Raw genomic sequence first — 17256 nt, forward strand, 5'->3', positions numbered from 1 at the left:
GAGAAAATGTGGGAGCCTCGACGTCTCACAGCCTTATAAGCCTTCACGGCCTGTTACAGGGATAGCTTTAGCTTTTACCTTATCTTTTACAGGAAATGTTACTGAGGCGATAACATATAGAAGAACCAGGCGGGCGGAAGAAGCAGAGAGAGGAGTAAAACACACAAAAATATTAGTTTGAAAATCTGTAGTTATGAGACCACTAGAGAAACCTATTCGTAAATGGAATGCTAATATAAAATGGATGTTCGAGAAATAGTTTGCATATTGAAGTGATTCTGCTCAGTGGTCATCGTTAAATCCTAGTGAATACGGTAATGAAACTCCTGGTTTACAAAAATATGGTATTTTTGATCATCTGAGCAAATACCAATATTTCAAGAATTCCTCCACTAGGGAAATAGATAAATGGAACAAATTTGATGCGTACGACAAAAGAACGAAATAGATTCAACTTCAAGGAAAGTCGAAGTATATAACTTGTTAAAAAATTACACGAATTTCACTTATTTTGATTGTGATTCGCCGTATGATAGAGTTCATGATTCTATTGCGGTGGTTCGCAGCACCAAAAGCTTGGACTTTCCCTTCCCACTGTTGTCTATGTATGGGCAGGTCAGACGTGGGTCAGACCGTGAACTACCTGAGGACCATTCGTCAGTCGCAGTCAGTCGATTGCTCGCGTCGTACTGTGTAGTGACGTGCTGTGTTCCGGACTGCTTCTTCTGTGCATGAGGTGAGTTCGATAGTCTAATAGAAGTGTAATTTTCAGCAACATATACCAGCAAAAATGTCTTTTATCTTTTATGGTCTTTGCACAACTGAATTATATCAAATTTCGGAATACTAGACTTTTAATTTGTTCAGTATTGTCTCTTCAACTTGGTTGAAAGTTGAGATATTTTGAAGTAGAAGTAGTAGTAGTAGTATTTATATATTTTCGCTATTTTACTTCCTGTTTCCTTCTTTCTCCTTTTCTTTCAACTATTATTATTATTATTAGTAGTAGTAGTAGTAGTAGTAGTAGTATTTATTTATTTTCGCTTTTTTACTTCCTGTTTCCTACTTTCTCCTTTTCTTCCAACTCTTATTACTATTTTTATTATTAGTAATAGTAGTGTACCCTGTTATGGGCTGCATGCTGTTGGCAAGATTTTGAGTAAAGAAATCGATTTATTATTATTATTATTATTATTATTATTATTATTATTATTNCATACCCTGAGTGGGATTCGAACCCACGATCCCGGCTTCCCAGCGAGCGAAGACAATGCATGCCTTAGACCGCTCGGCTACAGTGACCAGCTGTTGTTATATTTTACTTTGGTCAAAACTAAACTCGAATATGTTTCTGTTGCTTGAAACTCTGTTACGATTACTGATTCCAATAAACTTGAGCGCATGAAAAGAAAATTTCAAGCCCTTGTCACAATAGAATTTTTCAAGATATGGAATGTCATTATGATGGTAAAAATTAAATATGCTGACACTTCATAGTATGCGTCGTCATTTTGATGCTTTGTTCTTAATAAATGTCTTCCGTGCCGCTAAATATTGCCCGTCTGTTCTCGAAACATTCGTAACTTTCAGCTTGGTCACGTGCTCCTCTAGCCACTGCCCTTCTAGCGTGTTTCTGCGGGCAAATACAATTTGTAAACTTAAAGATATTTTTAGTAACTCGTGTCTAAGTGCAAATGACCTTAGTGATTCAGTTTTTCTCTTTTCTGTGTTGTCCCATGCTATCTCATTGCTGTTGTTTGTATTCGTGCTGACTCTCTAATTAGCAACTCGCTAATGAGATCAGCATGTAAATAAATTGACTTATTATTTTGTTTACATATTTGCCACTAATTATACGATCAGGATCCCCTTCCTGGCACAAATATATGGGAATTCCCACTCTTCATACTTCTAAACGATTTGAAGAGCTCATACAGAGTACAAATATGAAGAAACATGTTTGGGTTGGCGTGCAACGTTTGGCCTCATTGGGTTAAGTCGAGTCTCTTAAGAGGAAAGAAGTAGCCAAAACGTATTCTGCAGTTTTAATACTTCTATCTGATGTGCGATTTAAAATTAGTGAAACATGAACTTGCATACCAAAAATTTAGTTTGGTAACCAGACACAAAGATCTCATGTATTTGGAAAGATAAGAAAAATATCTCATATATTGTTAAGAAGGATCGGTAGGGGAATTGTGCTAACGTTTATTGTCGAGGTGATGTACCTTTGAGTCTCATACATTCTCCGCATTTTTAATAGTCGATGTATGACACTTATTCACCAGTTCCGTTCCTGTCACTGTTGGACATGGTAAAAGGAAAGGTAAAGCTATCCCTGTAACAGGCCGTGAAGGTTCGTATGGTTGTGAGACGTCGAGGCTTCCACATTTTCTGTAGACAGTCGGCTCAAAGTTGGTGGTGAGGTCAGTTTTACGCCCCGCCCGCCATACACCCCCAGGAAGACCCCTGGAACTAATTTCTGTTAAAGACTGAGTAGACCCCAGGGCCATAGTGCGGCTGGAAGGATTAAGTCAATTGAAAAATCCAATGACCTTATCGGGAATCAAAACCGCGACTTTCCGGCTTGCAGCATAGTGCTACCGGATGCTCCTTGTTATGCATGCATGGTATGGTGTTTAAATGTGTATTTCGGTCAGCTGACTTCAACGAATTAGTCACAGCTTTGCAGTTGATCGTTGGTTGACGTGTTCTCTGCAATACGAAAACAAATATTTTGAATGTGAAGTCACTAAACCTAACAGCTGGTTTATAAAACCTGGCCTTTATTTTGCATCCTGATTTATGTACATTATGACGATTTTAGTGATTATAGACGGGGTTTGGATCGGTGATCAGATTTATTGGACTCTTAATACAGCACGTAACTGCAAGTGAGGATTATGCTCTCACTGTTCTACACACTTCACGAATCACAGTAGGACACAGTAGGCCTCCTCGGTCTGTTACAGTTTTCACTAGCCGTTGCTTGGTGGCGGCTTTCAACTTCAGATGTCCCTGTACCTGTGGTTTCCCGAACTGTCCCCGACATCAGCTACCAGCTTTTCACCTCATCAGCTCACAACAACTGAACCGCAGTGGTTATCTAAGTCACTCACCAACTCACCACCCAACTGGCGCACTACCTCGCCAACCAACTGACTAACTTGCCCTGATTACAACAGCTCGGCAGAAAACACCGTTCTCGGTTGCATTGCAATTTGCGTTCGTGTCTGTTGGCGGAGCCATAACTTAGCAACGGCTGCTTTATAGCTGCTTATTTCGCTGTCGTTTCCTAGGAACAGGTCTGCGTGCTACAATACATTGGGAATTATGTTTGATGATTGTGTATGCCCTTTTTACCCCTCCCGTTTGAGTCCTTGTTGATAACACTGCTCCAATAGTACTTGGTGATAAGTAGTAGTAGTAGTAGTAGTAGTAGTAGTAGTAGTAGTAGTAGTAGTAGTAGTAGTAGTATTTTCGTTGTTGCTGGATGGATTCCAAGACACTTGTTTCATTTGGACTACAGTTTACCTTTTCACTGCTCAGTACTAACCGGGGGAGTCAAATGTTTAAATAAAAATTCTTTATTGCAATCCGTTGCAACACTACAACGTCACCTTAGCAACATGTTTCGGCTTTTAAAACCAACAAAAACAAAAAACAAACTCCGTGGCCCGTAGCCCGCAAGTGAACTATACCGACCGAGCGACCGCCGCTTGTCGGCGAAGTTAGTGCCAACTTTTGCGGATAGAGGGTGTCGCCTGGTCAGCGCAACGGATCCCCACAACCATCAGCAGGCAAAATACATGGTTACCATATTCGCACACTATTGAACTGCATTTCAGTGTGACAGTAGAGCTGGATACTTAACATCTATGTTACACTATAATAATACGCGGTATAAAAATACAATGAATTATAAAATTATTATAAAACGAAAGTTATGTAATAAAGTGTGGTTAAAAACTCTTCATATGATATTTCATATTACGTTGTTGTGTTGCAACGGATTCCAATAAAGAATTTTATATAATAAATACAACAGGATGCACGCAATGAAAACTGTGACCATCTTCGGCTGAAACTCAGACCCGAAGAAACTTCAGCCTTCTGGGTTCGAATACGCGGCATGCAACTAGCTGCCGGTCACCACAGTTGGCCTCAATACACTTCATGTACAAATGACAGCGGTTCGTAATTAGAATAAGGAATACTGGTTAGGAAGGATGTCTCTTTGGTTCAGTATTTCCTTCTGCAGAGAGCGATGGTTTTTTCAGAACGGTGATTCGCAGATCGGGTACTGCGTGACATAATTCAGAGACGAGAAAACAGGGCCCGCGGAAGAAAAATTAGTCCTTTCGGATGCAATGTTAAGATGATTGATTGATCAGTAACTGTCAGATGACAGGTCCACAGTCTCTTCCAAAACAGTTCCTCCACTTAATGTGATCTTCTGTTTTTGGAAAGAGACTGTCCAGGAAAAGTGATAATGTGGTAGTTTTTCCATTTGCTTTCCACATCGCAGTACAACAGCCGTTCAAACCACTCTGGTCACGCCTGTTGCTATACGAACTTGAACCATCTCGAGCATCATTTGTTCTGTGCTTCAAGTCGCTGCTGATGACGCTGCTTCCGGCATCAGTTTTTGGTTTTTGGTGTCTCTCTTCGTCTGATGCCTACCCTTTGACCTGTCCAGCAAGGGAGGCCCTGCCAGTAGCTACGCTACCGCTGGTATAGCTCTCAGGGTCCTTGGCATACTCAAACCCCCTCACCACGATAAGGTGGAGACACCAACGAGGGGGAATGTTAAGATACCGGAATATTAATAATACGGACCCTGTACTCAGTACAGTGTACTGTATAAATTTGTCTTCCCACTACACGGTACGACATGTTCTAACGGCAACTAAGCGCAATAAAAATCGAAATTTTGACATACTCATATATTAAAATTCTGGAAATCCGTCGAATATATATTTACATTTAAATTTACTGTACCTACAACTGGGTGTGAGTAACTCGAGCGGAGCTCACCCCATATTAACCCCTTCAAATACAAATCAAAATTTAGGAAACGTGCCCAAACCAATTATTATATCTTCTAGTGTATGTTAAAAATTTTATACCAAAGTTCATAATTTCTTTGGTTTTGTATTTCCGTGGTGACTTGCAATTTTCATTCCTGAATAAATGAAAGTATTCATTATGAAATTTATAAATATAAGAGGAAAATTTATACTTTATTTACGCTCTTCAATTAACTTTTTGAAAGTCTAAAAAGGATCGCGCTTCTAAATGAAATATCATGTTTTTCTCATTTAAACGATTAAGACACAAGCCTAAGAAATATCAGTGTGGTATGGAGTAACGGCTCACACACGGAACGCTGCTGTGTCCATATTTTGATGTCTAGAAATGCTTATTTGGATGTGGGCGGAAGTTCGGTTGGCTGTACTGGGAAGCAGTTAGCACGATGTCGCTAACGAACTCCAGTAACACTGGCTAAGGTCACTTATTAACGCGGTCAGAAATAATTGACGCACGGAAAGGAATCTTCCATATTTTCATCCCTTCGAACTTCGGTCTTGATAAATGACTTTAAATGAAAATGTTAAGATTTCATAAAAAATTCATGTTATTGGTAAAAATTAACACAGGAATATTTTATATTTTAAGAGTAAAATGTCCTTTGTTTGTTCGCATAAATATTTACAAGTTTGGAGCAACCCCATAATTTCCGACGGCCAGAGCTAGATGTCGTGGCAATAAGTGTCCACTCTAGTTTCGGGCTTTTGGCATATCTGTGAAGTATAGAGGGCGTAACTGAAAGTTCCTGACAAATTTGGACACCAGTTCCATATACGAAAACAAGAAAAAATGTCTATATCAACTTGTGTCCAGAAACATTTAATTTGTGCGTTACGTCTGAAAGGAAGCATGATGACATTTCAGCCGTGCTGAGCGAGATATTCACAATTACCCCTGTCATGACAGATGGATAGGCAGAGGAGGACCCACCGCATGGCTTCCACGCTCGCCTGATTAGAATACTCTAGATTTTTACCTGTGGGGACACCTAAAAACTCTTTATGTACGCAGTTCCTGTCGACAACGAAGAGGCATTTCACCGTCGCATTGTGGATGCCTGTCAGACTATCAGCATCTACCCCGGCATCTTTGAACGGATGCGGAGGTCCGAGATAAGACGTCTCAAGGCGGTTCACAAGTGTTACGGAGGAAATTTTGAGTACTTATTATAAACCTACTATTTCAGCTATAACTCACAAATGAAATGTTTTCAAACATGTTGCTATAGACTTTTTTTTTGTATGTGGAACTCGTGCCCAAAATATGTCCGCACATTTCAGTTACACTTTGTATTTACTGGATAATTTCATAAGTACACAGTTTTTCTTGGAATGTTTTCTGCCCGCATTCACTCCAAAATAACCCCATCCAACCCCCAAGTAAAATAATTATCCACCACCGTAATGCACACAACTACACAATACACGTGACTGTGTAGTGTGGTTTCGAAGAACAGAATTCCTTCTGAACACCCCCTTTTCCGTCCAAAAATATTTACCCGGTTTGTGTAGTATGACAGTAATAAAAGGTCCCGGGCGTCGAATGCTGTCTCAGACTGAAGATGAGAGCTCACGGTGCGCTGACTCCATTAGTATTGTGTACACACAAGCGACGTTAAATATCCCTCGCTCTCCTGTAAACATCTCACGTACATTTGTGTACGGTATTAGAGCCTTTTGTGTTTAGGCTGATTTACCCTTCTAACCACTAAGGTGTGCCTTTGCAGGGTTGCCACAAATAAGTCTCAAATATAACTCCACGATTGTCTTCCTTGAAAACAAAACTGAAGTTGCTCTGATTTTGAAGAAATTCCCTACGTTTATGCAACACGAAAATTTATTACCATTTTCACCAGAGTCTACTCCTGTCTGTATCTAAGCCAGATGAATTTAACCCCCTCCTGTTGTATATCTTTAAGATCTAGCATTCTGTTGTCCTCTCATCTACACTTAGGTCTTCCTAAAGGTCTATTTCCTTCAGGTTGTCCGACTGAATTTTTGTTTGGCGGAGTGACACGGTTTATTCTATTTTACTTCACATTAAGATATAATCTCCTTTCGATGCGTCATTCTATTGCATTCACTGGGCTATGAAAACATGTTTGTTGCGTTTTTTTCACATTTTTACATTATAATTGCGTATTTTTTTTTTTTGGAAAATTGTGAGAAATAGATTAGGAGTGGGTCGAGCTTTACCTTTATGTACCTTATACTTCTTCAAACCCATAAACTTGTTAATTTTACAATATTATATTTAAGTATCCTGTTACACTATACACAATGTATGACACAAACTCTGTCCTAAGTGCAACAATTTATTGTATTCTACACTACATGTTTCGGCCGTAAATGGCCACCATCAGGTGTCCTTCTTTCACGTAACTGTTACACTGCATATAGTTTAAAATTTAAAAACACCAGCTTTCTTAATTGTTCATTTCTCCGTTGTTAATTGGTCCCGATATATCAGAATCCCCTTGCTGATATTTGTCAGATATGTATAAAATCTTTGTTAATTTACATACGTCAATTTGGATTTTTGAATATTGGTATTTTTAAAATCTTCAATTTAAATTTAAAATTTTTAAAAATTATTATTTCCGTATTATATCCGTATTACTTGCAGTAATTATCATGAGATATCACTGTTATCAACTCCATACAAAATGTTATCCAATATCCTTCTCTCAAGGTTTAGTCCATATATAGACGAAATTATTGGGGATCATTAGTGTGGGTTTCGACATAACAGATCAACTACTGATAAGATGTTTTACATTCATCAGATACTGGATCAAAAGGTAGTTCAATATGACAGTACATCAGTTATTCATGGATTTCAAGAAAGCCTATGATTCAGTTGAGAGGGAAGTATTGTACAATATTCTGATAGAGTTTGGGATACCCATGAAACTAGTTAGGCTAACTAAAATGTGTTTAAATAAAATGTATAGTAAAATCCGTATAGGTAAACATTTGTCTAATAATGTTACTATCCAGAATGGTGTAAGACAAGGAGATGCTTTACCGCCACTGCTTTTCACTTTGTTTTAGAATATGCCATTAGAACGAAGCAGGAAAACCAGGTTGGACTGAAGTTATACCATAAAGTAAAACACAGAAACTTCAATTGGCTCTAGTAAGAAGGTTTGTCTAAAAGTAAACACAGAGAAAACTACGTATATGTTGCTGTCTCGTCACCTGAATGCAGAGCAAAATCATGACATAAAGATAGCTAACAGATCCTTTGAAAATGTGACACAGTTGAGATATTTGGGAATGACAGTAACAAATCAAAATTTGATTCGGGGAGAATTTAAGAGGAGATTAAATTAAAATTTAATGGATTTTATTTTATTTTGTTTTATTTTATTTTACTTCATTATATTATATTAATCGGACTACAGCGTGTGATTTTTGCGCATATTATATCAGTGTAGCAGTTTTAATATATTAAGACACCTGAAGATGGCCATCTAAGGCCGAAACATGTCGTGTTAAAGTATAAGTGGAAGAAAAAAGGAACAATTTGTTGCATTACTGACGGATCTTAGAGTGTAGGATGGTGTGGTACGGACTGGATTGATCTGCCTCAGGATGGTGACCAGTGGAGGGCTCTTGTGAAGAATGTAATGCACCTTCGGGTTCCGTAAAATGTTGGGAAGTTCCTGAGTAGCTGCACAACTTTCGGCTTCTCATAAAGGGCTCAGCTCCATGACCGACCGACCGACCGACTGACTGACTGGTTAGAGAAAAAGATATGCTGTCTGTCCAGACATAGATTTTAGTAATTTTCCTCAACCCTTTCAATACAATGTCTTTGTAGTTACTTGACATATCCAAGACTCTTTTTTCCCTGTAGTCATGCTATTATTTCATTTGACGCTACATAACCTTCTAATTAGGCCGATTCTGGGGCAAACCCAGCCTCCTATCCAAGGAGTACCGAAGTTTCGTTTCCCTGGGGGTTACACGGTCGGAGCTTAAAGCTGACTACTTCCCTCCACCTATTGCCGAAGTCAAGAATTGTGGATCTATACCTCCATTTCACATACGCTTTCATGGCATGCTTAATTAAATAAGCATAAGAACAATTTTGCCTTCCACTGACTCAGAGTCCACTAGTGACACTGCTTCAAAAATTAATTCGGAGATTTCTCCAGGTTGTGCTGTAGAAGTTGGTGTTTGAAAGTTCGAGCATCCTGAATTCCTTTTAATTATTCTTGTCGGTGAAGAAAAACAGAAACGTCCCACGAACTTGGTGACTGGTACTTCATATTTTTACCGACGTCACACTCGTTCTCCAAAAGCTGCTTGGTGCTGCTTCCTGTGGTTGTTTTCTGTACTACTTGCAGTAGTTCTGGAGCTATATTGGTGTGTTTAAAACAAGGGAACATAAATCACCGAAATTCAGAGTAATAGTTTCGTGGTAAATTGTTTGTTTGTCGTACCAATTATTGAGTTAATCATTAATATGAAAATAATTTCCACCCGGAACGAAACAATGGACCTTGGAATAACTTCAGAAACAAACATTCCTCACTGCTTTCTTCCATAAATACAATATCACTATTATATACTCGAATATAGCATTAGTCTTTAACAGAATCCATGCGTATTCGAACAACTCCAGCAAGTAAACATGCCCTGTTCTGAATAAAGAAAATCGCTTAGTGACACCGGAAATATAACAGGGACGAGAATCAGTTATGCAGCCACTGACACTGCTATTACAGTTGGAACGTTAATTCTCCAATTTTCTTTTACCTGGACGTAATGAGCAAACTCGCGGAAGTACTTATGTATAACATTGGAACGGCGGGATCGAGCCCATAGTACTGTGAAGTAGTGGTAACCAGTGGTAACTGCGCTGACGTTACATGGCAGGTGACGTGGCTTCCCTTGAAGGTCTGTGAAACTAAACCGTACCCCTGGCTGGAATTGAATCGCCGTTGTTTACGACAATTCCTCCGGTCAATTTGAATACAAGAGACAAGAAATACATACAGAATTTTGGCGTGGAATTCGCAGTTGACTGAATATCTCTCGTACTTCATATTCAGAAGGTCCTGTGTTCAAACCTGGGCCCAGAGACTGGTCACCCTGAGTGAGATCTCGTTGTCTTTTTCCAATCCCGTCAGATAAATTCTGGTGTGTACTTCAAATTAGGCCACAACCGCCTGCTTCCATATCTCGTTAGTTCATTATTTACCAGTCTGTCATTTGACTTATGTAATCCAGGAATATGATATATACCAAGATAACAAAATGGGGAAATATTTTGGAAAGAAGCCCAGTGGAAGACCCAGATGGAAGATGGTGTTTAACTTTATTTAAGGAAATAGTAAGTTTGAAGTCACAGTGACAGCGCGGTCTAAGACAAGAAATATCTTCTCCTGCTCAAAAATTGGGATCATGATTTCGAATCCCACTCGTAGCATGCATGTCTGTCTGCGTTTATTCTATGTTTGTGTTATTCTGTGTAGGTAGCTGCCTTGCGACGGGCTGATTAGCATTTGAAGGAGTCCTACCAACTGTCTATAAAATTCATAACTTCAGAATTAATTCTGAATTGTAATAGGCCAGACAGCCCAATCCGTCCAAGTGGACTACGAAGAAGTTTCGAGAATGCAAGTTGAAGTGGTTAATGATTATGGTTTGTTATTAGACGACGTCGAAATTTCTAAGCGTGAAGCTAATCACTCACCTACCGCTAGTGCCAAGGTTAAAAATACACAGATCTATATACATTTACCCCCCATACGTCTTCATACCGTAATGCTTAATTAGTTAAGCACAGGGGTCATCTTTACCTTTATACGTCGTATATGGAAGATGCGCCGGTCACGGTAGCCGAGCGGTCTAAGGCATGTATTGTCTTCGATCGCTTGGAAACCGGGATCGTGGGTTCGAATCCCAATCAGGACATGGATGTTTAGTTTGTGTGTGTGCGTTTTTCTGTGTTTGTGTACAGGTAGAGGCCTTGCGACGAGCTGATCACCCGCCCAAGGAGTCCTACCGAATGTTTAAGATCACGAAAAGCCGAAGTGAACGGAGAAGTTCATGGAGGTAGGCCTAGGCCCACTGGGGCTGTAGTGTCAAGGGAAAAGAAATATGGAAGATGTTTATCCAACTTTCAACTCCCAAGTTTTTTTATTATTCACTGTTTTTAAACTGGAAGTCTGACAGTTCTGACACAATCTTAAAGAAAACATCAGCCGACAGATACACTTGACCTTGTTTACGGTTTACTTAACATGCCGTAAGCAGCTCCAACTACACGTACCTGTACGTGTGAGAGTATGCATACATACTGCCGCGTGTTTCCTGGGCAACGCGACAAGAAATTGCGTGGGTTTCGGATTTGGACGAATATTTACTGGACGATCGCTCTTTACACTCACAAATACAATTATCCGCGCTTATAGCGTCTTCGGACGTTCCCTCTTCCGTGTTATACACTCGCACCGCTAATCCCTGTGAGGTGTCTTCTGCTCTGCTCGGAACTCAATTGTCCTTAGCTGTCGTCGACTACGGACTAACTGGTCTCTTGTCGGATTCAAACTGGCTGGTCTCTTGTCGGATACGAACTAGCTGGTCTCTTGTCGGATACGAACTCTACTGGTCTCTTGTCGGATACAAACTAACTGGTCCCTTAACGAGGTTGGACTCTTATATCCTGCACTCGTGCTGAATAAGGAAAACCTTGTCGAAGGGTTTAGTTTCGCCCGCTGCTATGCAATGAATCTCTTTTTTGCCGCAGGAATACATTTTTACTACCTCACAAACAATTCGTTGTTTACATATTACTAGCCCAATGTTAGGTTATCGTGTTCTTCAAGCGGTTTCCTAGGTAGCACGCTTTCTCATTGTCCGTTGCGTAGTGATGGATATCTTATAGTCCGGCTTTCAGGCAGCACGTCACAATACATACATACAGGGCCGCGCCATAGCTCGAGCGGTTAGTCGCTGGCTTCCACCGCAGCGACCCTGGTTCGATCACAGGTCTGGTCAAGTGGGATTTGTGGTGAACAAAGTGGCGCTGGGGCAGGTTTTCTCCGAGTACTTCGGTTTCCCCTGCCAATCTTCATTCCACCAATTGCTCCACAATCATCCTCACCTGTCATCTGGGGCTGGTACAATAGGCCAGAAGTGGCGGCAGTACACGGGACTTAGTCCCACCCCACTAGCAATAACAAAATAATACATACATACGCGTATGACTACATAGACAGAGAGTTCAATGATCGGGTGATTGATGAATAGTGAATCTGAAAATAAATATGGAAGGAAACGTTTGTGGCCTGATTTAAGTTACTCTCTTAAGACTTGACTGGAAAGCCTGAGCAGAGCAGTCAGTATAAATAACCTCTGGACTGAGATGTGAACCCGGGGCTCCTGGAATACAAAGCAGTAATGCTACGTCCAAGACGTTCGATCGTCCTTCTTGTGTATATGTTCGGGTGCGCAACGTTAGCCTGTGAAAATTGTCACTGGGTTAATGGAAACACGCGGATACCGTCAGGAGTTGCATCAGCACATCTCAGCGGAGCGTCTATTGAAGGAGGGGGGGGCATAGCTTTGTATTTGCTTTCGTTTGCCTCCCTCGTCCATCTGGCTTTGCCCAGTACTAGGTGGAACAACTAAGATAATGAATAGGCATATGTTTCAAGTAAAATTAGCTTTCAATTTTAAACCGTACAGGCAATATGAGGGTCGCCTACTACGGCCTACCCAGAAGCACAAACAGACCACCGGAAATAACTGCTCCCCCACCCTTAAATTGCACCCTCAGGAGTGTTCCGGTCCGGTGCCCCGTCATTAGGCTGCTCGCTGATTAACTTCCGGTTCTAAATGACGAATTATTGCTATTATCCTGTCAGTTTCTGCTCCGATGCAGTGATACCACGACAGTTACTGCTGCCCCGCGACGTTCGCGCGCCTCTGGTGGCTGCGTGTGGAGGGACACGCCCAGCAAAGCGGTTCTCTAATCCGACACGCCGGTCTGTGCCGTAAGTTGTCATGAGACCTCTCAGTCAGGACAGCTGGTCCGCTGATCCGGATTTCAACCTCTTTTTCTCTTCCAGCTTATTTTGTCTTCCTCTCCCTCAGTTCCTCCTCTTCTTACTGTCTCTTTCTTTTGTCCTTTTATATACGTAGTTCGTTTTCTTTCTCTTTTTCCTTTCTCTTTGATCTTTTTCACTAACCTTTCTTTATGTGTTCCTCTTTCTTTATTTTAAGCTTTCTTTCATTCTTTCTTTTCCCTCTTCCTTCTCTTACTTTCCTTTTTTTTTATTATTATTACTGAAAAATACGATCAAGCGGGAAGCACTATTCGTGAGATAACGGCCTTCAGATATCGACCTAGAGACGGACTATAACTGAGTTCCTCGTGGATTTACTCAGTCTCTCCAATCAAATGCCAAGGCAGCAACTTACATTACGCTACTACCGATTGCTACCATTTCGTTATTTACAAATCACTTTACCACCCTAAACTATAATCTAGGGGCACGCGGTAGCGTAGTTGCTTTAGTCACTATGCTACAAGCGGGAAGGTTGCGGGTTCGAGCACCGATGTGTTGAATTCTTTCAATTCATCTAATCCTGCCAGCCACACTATGGCCCTGATGTCGATCCAGCCTTTAACAGAAATGAGTACCAGGAATCTTCCTGGGGATAAAGAACTGCCGGCGAGTAAGGCTGACAACTTTACGGCCATCTGTGAGCCGACTGTCTAGAGAAAATGTGGGAGCCTCGACGTCTCACAACCCTATGGACCTTCATGGTCTGTTACGGAGATAGCTTTGGCTGCATAATCTGAGATATTAGCGTCTTTAAATCATAAATAATTTTAATATTCGACACGAAGTGAATAAAATTATTGTTACTCCTCGTGTTCTTCTCTGTTCCTTCATTTTCTCTCCCTTGCTTTTTATTTTCTATCTCCTTTCTTTTCCTTCTGTAGTTTATTTCATCCTCTTTCTGTCTTCTTCTCTATTTCTAGCTTCCTGTTTTCCTTTCCTCCCCTCTGTCGCTTTCCTTCCTCCATTCTGTACCTTTCCTTAGAGTCATCTCACCTGTATTCTTGACTTCTGTATTTCCAGTCTGGAATTTGAACTTTAACCTTTCAAGAACCCCCCTCCCACTTCTACACGTGCCACTCTGAACACCACTCCCCTCCAAAACGTGCTTGAATTCTTCAGACAAAGTCCATTGTTTAAATCCGCCTTATTTATGTCTTCCTCCATCACAACTTGCTACCTCAGTCAGATTTCAATTGCTGTTCCGAAATATAAACGACATTACCTATTCTTCAAGTCTACGTAACTTTATGTTCACTCGCATGAAGAATTGGTTTATATATTCCACTTTTGTTTTTCTAAGCGCTTTTTTTCGAATGGACAGTCAGTGGAAGCATACATCACAGTCATATGTTGGGTTCACACCTACACTGCAGGGAGTGGTCTGCCCGGAGGACTCTCAGTTACTCGCCTCGCGCACGCACACACCAATGCTGATGTGAGACTGGTCAGAACTCATGACCATTTGAACCATACAAACCTAATTCCCACCTGTCGCCGTTTACTGAAGCGTGTGATTATCAGTTTAAATCATTATCCGCCCTGTTATATATATTTAATAATTTAATTTAAAACTCGTGTTAAACCGTATTGAATCTGGTGGGCTTGATAGACACGCCGGAACGCCTCAACAAGAGACGCATATTAAGCCGGAAATCCAATATGATGCAACAGGCAACGACCTCAGAAACTTAAGACCCGTAGGTTATTTTCGTGCAGTATGACGTATTCCTGATGAAGACTATAAATACGAAAGTGATATGGGAGAAAGTTCTCTCTTTTATCACTATACATGTTGTCACACCTGTTACAGTACTCCGTAGTCTAGGGGTAACGTTCCCACGTCATGACTCAAGGTACGCGGGTTCAAACCCGGCGGAAGTCGTGGAATTTTTAAGGACGGAAAACTCAGGGAACAAGTCCTCCGGGAGGGACTTTAAGCCGTGTGTACCGTGTCGTAGATTTACGGCACGTAAAAGAACCTCATATCTCTAGGAGACCTCTGAGCTAAATTAAAAGCAATACTTTCCCGCCCAAGTAGTTTCCAATGCCTCTGGTAGATGGGGGAAGCATCAAGGTACCGAGGGCCGACCTCGTTGGCTCAACGGGGCTAATGGCACGCACCGTTACCGGCAGGGTAACTGGCGACAGTAGAAAATAAAGGGGGACGCACAATGGACCAATAACTGGTTTAAGTGCATGGGGAAACCCACCCCCTCTAATAATACGAATACGAATACAGTACTCACAAGCTGTTTCTCGCTTAAGCAGTCGCCCGTTACAGACCACAAGTACAAGTAATTTCTGTTTTAGAAGCTTAATGAGCCGGTCACAGTGGCGGCGCAGTCTAAGGTATGATAGTGGGTTCGAATCCCACTCGAGGCATGGATGCCTGCACGCGTTACTTCTGTGTTTGTATTGTCTTGTGTATGTAGCACCCTTGGAGAAGGTTTGACCACCCGTCCAAGGAGTCACACCGACTGTCTGTAGGATCCATATAGCAAAGGTAGAAGAAAGGGCTTAATGAAAGAAAGTTCTCAGGGGTATTTAAGTAAGTCCGATTCATGGGCCCTGACCTCTTCTTCAGTTTCGTAATCCGTTTACCCAGACTGTAGGACTGCTTGGACGAGTGATCAGTCCGTCGCAAGGCCTCTACCTAAACATAGTACACTACAGAATAAACGCACACATAGACATCCATGCCTTGAGTGGGATTCGAACCCACGATCCCAGCGTTCGAACGAGCTAAGACAGTTCGTACCTGATACAGCGCGGCCACTGTGATCGGCATGAGCTACATGTAAAAGCGAAAATTCCGTGGAGCGGAGTCCCAGAGAAGCTGACTGTAGCACTCAAAACATTTCTGTCTTTCACGGAATTTGAAGATGTATTACTGCGTTCACGAAAGCCCACCACTAAAGCCTGTCCCGAGCCAGATGGATCCATATCTCATCCTCACAGTCTGTCTCTTTAAGATCAGCTATTGTTGTTCTCCCAACTACGTACAGCCCCGAAGTGGTTTCTTCTCTTGAGGACTGCCGCCCAAAACCTTCTTTGTATTTCTTTCCCTGAGAGCTAGGGCATCTAGAAGTGCACCTAAATCGCAGTAGCGTTCTGGGCCGTTCCTCTGAGGGAACGGGTTTCATAGCTGTGTTTGGTGCACAAGCCATCACGTATTTGGAAACAGGACTACATGCAGAATTATGTTACAAAGTGAAACCCCTGGATTGTACGAGAATACAGAGAACAGCAATCTCGGCTGCGAAACAGAAAGGACGCCGCGGAATGTCTTGTCCTCTGTCCTGTGTACTATCGATTATTTGTGAAACAAGCGATTTTTTTGTTTCCTGTTTTGAGTGCGTTGTGTGATGGAAATGCTAATACCACAACACAGATTTTCCTTTGAACGTTGCCAGTTATTCAGCTGGTCAAGAAAATGCTTACTTTTATGAATCTCGAAGGCTCGTCATCGTGTTAATAAAATCGCCATTTGACACTGTAGTTCGCAAATATAACCCACAGTCTATTTCCTTCAGATTCGCGTCTATTGTGTATTCCTGTCTACACTCCGATCTACAGAGTGGTATTTCATTTTCATGAATAATATAACAAGAAGTTCTGGGAAGAACCAATCGCCTACTTACCTTTGACACGAGAAGAACCGCATAGAAAACGACGCGTCCAACAATTCTTGTATTGTTGCATGTACGTGTATGTGTTGCAGCGGGAACTTGTTTACCGAACCGTTGCGGAACACACAACAGACACCGACTGATGGGAGGGATTTATGAAGTACGCTGTTGAGATGGGTTCAGGCGCCATGATTATATACATATAAAGTCTCATAAACACTGGTTCTGCTATTCAAAAATTTACTGAGGGGATACACAGACACGCAGAAGGAATGGTGATTGCATTAGCCTATGTTTATTTTTTCAAAAAGGGAAAGTAAGACGAAAAGAGTGCGAAGTTGTGGATTGGATTCAAACGATTTAAGACAGGGACTAAGTGTGTTCTTTTTCTTTAATAGAGTAAGGAATACTCAAGGGCCGCGCCATAGCTCAAGCGGTTAGTCGCTGGCT

At 41.3% G+C, this 17256-nt stretch overlaps 1 protein-coding gene across 1 annotated transcript in view; it reads left to right on the top strand.

Moving 5' to 3' along the window:
* The first annotated feature begins 670 nt into the window (after positions 1 to 670).
* The window catches only part of LOC111861290, a 350133-nt gene continuing 333547 nt past the window's right edge, over positions 671 to 17256 (top strand). The window contains exon 1 of the mRNA XM_023845727.2: positions 671 to 736. The gene's annotated coding sequence lies outside the window, so the exon portion shown is untranslated. The remainder of the gene's footprint in view (positions 737 to 17256) is intronic.

Source organism: Cryptotermes secundus, unplaced genomic scaffold (assembly GCF_002891405.2).
Source record: "Cryptotermes secundus unplaced genomic scaffold, Csec_1.0 scaffold132, whole genome shotgun sequence".
Classification (NCBI taxonomy): Eukaryota; Metazoa; Arthropoda; class Insecta; order Blattodea; family Kalotermitidae; genus Cryptotermes; species Cryptotermes secundus.